This window comes from Hippoglossus stenolepis, chromosome 3 (assembly GCF_022539355.2).
Source record: "Hippoglossus stenolepis isolate QCI-W04-F060 chromosome 3, HSTE1.2, whole genome shotgun sequence".
Classification (NCBI taxonomy): domain Eukaryota; kingdom Metazoa; phylum Chordata; class Actinopteri; order Pleuronectiformes; family Pleuronectidae; genus Hippoglossus; species Hippoglossus stenolepis.
In genome coordinates this window covers 4,303,113-4,309,112 of record NC_061485.1, presented here as the reverse complement: position 1 = coordinate 4,309,112, position 6,000 = coordinate 4,303,113, and the positions used below count along the sequence as shown (strand labels likewise).

At 43.2% G+C, this 6,000-nt stretch overlaps 1 protein-coding gene across 3 annotated transcripts in view; it reads left to right on the top strand.

Annotated features, from left to right (window-relative positions):
• Nucleotides 1-2,032: 2,032 nt before the first annotated feature.
• Nucleotides 2,033-6,000, top strand: part of raly (RALY heterogeneous nuclear ribonucleoprotein) — a 91,395-nt gene continuing 87,427 nt past the window's right edge. For all 3 annotated transcript variants that reach the window (XM_047338657.1, XM_047338656.1, XM_035148360.2), the window contains exon 1: nucleotides 2,033-2,143. The gene's annotated coding sequence lies outside the window, so the exon portion shown is untranslated. The remainder of the gene's footprint in view (nucleotides 2,144-6,000) is intronic.

The following is a 6,000-nucleotide window of genomic DNA, read 5'->3' as shown; positions in this document are numbered from 1 at the left end:
CACACCCCCAGTCTCAGCTGTCAATCATCATGTTTCACGCTGATAATCAGTTTGATAAAAGCTCCTTAAAATGACCGAAGCTACCTTTTACTTACAATACACTGTATTTTGAGTTTTTACTTTGCCCCATGTCCCATACACTAACACGGAGAAGACGGGGTTAACGACCTATACTGCAGCCAGCCACCAGGGGGCGATCAAGACACCGATCTTCACACACAGTCCATGATTCAAACGTTTACTTCAGTCCACCGCCCCGAGCCGCTCTTTCCTTCCACTCGACTTCCCATCAGCAGAGAGACTTGAACTTTAAAACTGTCTGTGAGGAATTAAGGTGGATTTAACGAAGAGAGAGAGACAAAGCCCACATGCTTACACAACATTTCCTCAGCTCATTAAGCACAAGTCAGACACATCAGCAGGAAGAGTAACTTGTTAGGAAGCTTTTAGGGGAGAAAACCAAGATGTAGGATTTCCTGCCTCTTCACTGTTTGTGGGAAACGCTTTAATGGGACTAATGAAGGAGAGACGGTGATTATGTCTCGGCCCAGATCCCTGAGGTTTGTGCAGCCGGGGTTAGATCAGGTGAATTAACGGTGAGGAGAAGAAAAAGTAATGTGAAGCTGCTGGTTTGACGTGATCGTCCAAAACCAAAGATTTCATTTCGAGGAGCAGTTATTTCACAAATCTATTAAAAAAAAGCATCAGTTAAGTTCAGAGTAAAGTTTTTACTGTTGCACACGAGATAATATAATGCAAATAATATAAATCTGCTGCAGGTTGGACGACAGGGACGCTTGTTTTCTTTCGTGAAGATTATCAGTGTTTCAACAAAACCGTGAAATGAAATTAATTTCTTCACATGTTTCTGGACAGTTGGATTCAGACGCAACTTGACACAGACAGATGTGAGCAGCTTCTGGCAGAAAGAGGCCGATGGCAGTTAGGATGCAGATGTTTCCACACAGAGAGAGAGAGAGAGAGAGAGAGAGAGAGAGAGAGAGAGAGAGAGAGAGAGAGAGAGAGAGAGAGAATGATACCGAAGCTTGAACAATAAATTTAATTTGGTCACATGTTTGTTTTTAATCACATTCACTGTGATCAAAAAACTGCTCATATTGCATTTCCTCAACCTGTTACTATTAAACCGTAGTAGTCACGTGATATGAGGTATAAGCCAATTAATTTTATTCGTTATCTGGGGTTTTGCAGATTTAGGAGAGAACAGCGCTGTGAGAACATTTTCCTTTATTTCTCAGAGAATAATGAATGTCTCTGATGTTCATGCAATGTGGTGCTGATCCAAATAAAAATGTGGATCTGGTGATTTTAAATGTGGTTCAATAAGGGGACTGGTGTTATGTGTAATTCCGTCGCTTAATTTGAAAAATAAAACGTTGCTGTCAAAAGAAATTAGCGCTGTTACACCAAATTAATCAAATTCCTTCATTGCTGTTAATTTCTCCCCCTAAAATAGAAATATATTTATTTAAAGAATAAAATGTGTTTCGTTAAATCTTTCTCCACCATTTAGCTTGAGTGACAGCGAAGTGGAAGATTTAAATTGTGTAGCGTCACGTGGCTGTGACATCATCCAGCTGGGTGCTGTGTGATTGGACCACAGCTCCGTTTGAACGGAGGAACCTGCAGGAGGAAGGTGATTGGACAGGCTGCGCACCTTTGCCTGTTTTAATGGTGATGGAGAACATGGAGTTTGAGCTTCTCCTCGTGTTTCCACAATAAGAAATGTCTGGATTTAATTTTCCAGAAGCAGAAACGCTTCCTTATAATAATCACATATCAGACACCAGCCAATAAACTGATTTGTGGATGAGATCTCCATTTTTAAACATTGTCTCTGTGGTTCTGTCTGTGCGCGTTTTTAACCCCGGTGCCAGAATTACGCACGACGCTCCCGGCTGCAGCCCGGACTCCCTCCCCCCCCCCCCCTCAGCCGGGGCTCAGTGGTTCGCTCCAGTCCGCTCCTCTGCTGTTCATCCCCGCCCCTCTTGCCGGCGCGCAGTCGGAGCTCCATCCCGGTAACCGAGCGCACACTGAGCCGTGAAACCTCCTGCGCACCGGCCGCTGCGCTCCTCCTCGCTCCTCCTCGCTCCTCCAGCGTCAGTTTTTGCCTCCTGCGTCGGTAGGTGACATCTCACTTCTCCTCGCTTCTCCTCCTCCTCCTCCTCCTCCTCCTCCTGCTCCTCTTTCTTTCTTGCTGGGTTTGTTTTCCTTCCTTTTTTACATTTTGATTCAGCGGATGGTTTGGATTTATTGTCTGTTTGCTCCCCGCGATTCTTCACCGGAGCTTTCACCTGCTGCTCGATCTGCTCCAGCGAAAACCTGCGCAGATCTAGAATCTCAGGAAAGCTCAGCTTCTGTTTTTCTATTTGATTTATTGGTTCTCTTATGTTTTTTAATTTTCTTTTTCTTTTCATTTTGAGAAATGGTCTTTTCTTCTAGTTGTATTGTGTGTTTTTGATTTTGGTGCATTTTGATTCTTCTGTTTTTTCTTTGTTTTTTTTTCATAAAAGCCAAATGGGATTTAAAATTTCTCTTGAACTTGAACATTGCACAGGCAGCATGACAGAACACCATGATGATGATGAGGATGATGATGATGATGGTGATGATGATGAGGGTGAGGATGAAGACAGTGGGCAGTTGTTGCACAGACATCCATGGACCTGCTCGTATTTCTGTTGGGACAGTAATTGCCTGAATGTTGATCTCTGTTGCTCAGTTTCAGAGTGTGAACATGTTTTACTATCACTCACACACACACACACACACACACACACACACACACACACACACACACACACACACACACACACACACACACACACACACACCTCCTGCTTCCACCGTCGCTCCCCATGATGCAGACCAGGAGGAGCTGACAGGTCGAGTTTGTAACTGTCATGTCCGGCCCTGCATCTGTAATGTGAAATATCAGCTGACAGGTTATTGCTCCTTGTTTTTTCCGCACCTCACTGCATGCTGGGAAATATTTCCCTGACATCTTATACACCCTTCACCCTGAACTTTGCTATTTCACGATTTGTTCTGGCATTTGGATGAAGTCTAGTGGACTGGAAATGAGGCTCCGATGGAGAAGTCAGATTTATGTGAATGCGCTGCTGATCGCTCTTTGAAGAACTTAAAAATAAAACGTAACATAAAGGTTTAAAGATATTTAACTGACAGAATTACAGATGTTCAGTTTCCTTCCCGAGACGATTCTGACACCTGGACTTTGTGCATTTAAACAGAATAACTTCTATAACATACTTTATCATTCATCCTGTATGGAAGTGATGATCGTTATCACTGTTGTTTGTCCTGGCTCAGGCTAAACCCTTTATCATCTAGTTTTATTTATTTTTATTATGTAGAACACAAATAAATACATATATGTATGAATATAGAAGAATGACTTCCTATAAATAACCTTTAAAGTGCATCTACCAGTGTGAGATATTGACAACTTCCTTACAATTTAGCTACCGAGGCTGTGGCTAATGCTGCACTACCAGAAATCCCCTCTTTGACGGTGGTGATTGAAAAAGCAAACAAGCTTTATCCGGGTGAAACTACAATACTTTAAAGTCTCAGAGCATCTGAGGCATTTCTGAAGCTGGAACTGGAACATCTCTACAAAACATTCTGCTGGGCGGTGCTTTTAAATACTTGTGCACAGGATGACAGTATTTCCCTTTAACCTGTATAAGCAGCTGTATAGTTTGCCTGTCCCTTCCCTGGGATAAAACATAAATACAGGTTTATACAGGATCTTCATTGGCTTTTGATCCATAGAACATATAAGTCGAGACAGGAGAGAGAGAGAGAAAATGGGCAGATTTACCTTGTTAAGAATCTATATTCACTTCTACCACTGGGGCCCAATACAGATGTGCACCACTGGACTGGGAGAGTCAACCAGAAAATGGGATTTAAACACTCCAACCCTCTTGTGATAAAACTTTATTAAATCAGTGAGTTTATGAAAAGACTGAATTGTGAGATTTGTTGATTTCCAGTTGAAGCTGCTGCTGTTTTTTTTTTTTACTTTACTCTGAGGGTGTTTCTTCTTTATTATCCTCAAACAGCATCTGTAAGTAGATGTGTGACCCTGGTGTGTTTGTTAGTGACTGTGTGTGGATCCGTCCGCCTGTAGCTCAGCTGCCTTTGTTTGGAAGCTCATGTGATTCTTGTTTTGTTTGTAGCGGAACAAAGCTCAGTTGTACAAGACGTTTCAGCTACTACGTGTTCCACAGAGCAATTATTTGGCAAACACGTAATTCATTTTTAAAATGTGCCACATATCAGATACTACTTAAGGCTCCACTAATTAAGATTTTACATTTTACAGGCGTTGCGCACTTTTCAATTACTGTGGCTGATTAGACCCACGCTCTGGTTGAAGATGTGTGGAGCTCTGCCGAGAATCGTGGTGCAACTAAAGCTGAATTATGTTCCCCATTCATTTCAGTTTGCACTGAGGCAAAACCCACTTCTTCCATTTTCACAGCAAACTAGTAAAAGTAGTCGAGAAGGAGGACGTTCAGCTGCTTTTACCACTCGACGCAAGTAGAGTCCACCTGGTGGAGATCAGTGCGAATGCACCGTGAAGATTTGCACGATTTGAGCCTGTTTCTGACCCGATCTCTACGATGTTCAACTCATTTCAGAGTCCGAAGTTCAGCTCTGTTGTGTGTAGTTTGTTCTGCAGCCTCCAGGGGGCAGTGTGGAGCGATCGGATGGTTGGAAGTTGGAGGGTCGGTTGATATCCAGACATTATGGCCGACTGTCTTCAGGCTCTTGCTCAGTTGAAGCACAGTCATGAGTCGATTCCCCAAACTCCTGAACCTTTTGTCTTCTCACTGCGCCGGAGCAAAACGTCCAAACTGTCCAGACACAGTGAAAGTGAAACCCGGAAGCAAACAAACTTCTTCTCCTTTTTCTTTGATGGGTCAACTGGTAACGCAGTGTGGGGCTGGACCATTAACTGAAAATGTAAAAAAAGATCAGTTCTAAGTGTGACGATTAGAAAACATCAGAGGAGCAGAGTCACTTGTAGTTATCGGTATAAAGTCATATCGATATTGTTGTAATACCAATTCATCGGATGACACTGTGTGTGATCGGCTGATAAACCTGCAAGAAAAAGCTCTGAAAATCCAGTGTTCCCTTTGTGCTCGGCTCCAAACACCAGACTGATCCGGTTAGAGAGCAGCTGGCGAACGCAGCGGAACATTTAGCAGCTAAAGAGCCGGATATTTCCCTCTGGAGTCGGTCGAGAACCAAAAAACGGACCAAAAGATTCAGATAAATGGACAATAACTCGACTCAGAACGAACGCTAATGCTTCTGTGTGACTGTTGAGGCTGCGAATGAGCAACTGTCTGTGAACACGGCCAAGATATGAACTTAAAAGGGAACGATGTGTGAAAATGCACAGCTTGTCTCTGCAAAGAGGCCGTGAAGAGAAAGTTTGTGCACCAGGTTCAGCTCTCGTGTTTTTCTCGAGTTTTCTCGGCTGGAAAAGTCCCGACTCATACATGTAAACCTCGATAGTACAAGTTTACCCACAGCCGAGTGAAAGTATTCCCAGTCAGGACTGGGAGCTGCAGCTCTGATGCACGATTCCACTGATGCGTGTGCAGGCAGCTGTATCGATAACAACCAGGCACATGAAAACAGGGATGAATAAATAATAACTCAGATTTTTAACTTGGTCATGTTAATTATTGAGCAGCTCTGTGCTGATAATGAATAGATGCTGCTGCACTTTGACTCCACGTGTAGAACCTCATTAGTGTTTGTGCCGTGCAGGATTGTGTGTTGTTTAGTTTGGTCACCGCGCACACACACACACACACACACACACACACCGCTGCCACGAGCCAGTGTTGTTGCCTATGTTGGAGAAAATGGATTTTCCTATTGATTTTAGCTGCATATTTACAGGTTTCCAACATGACTGCGTATTTCTTT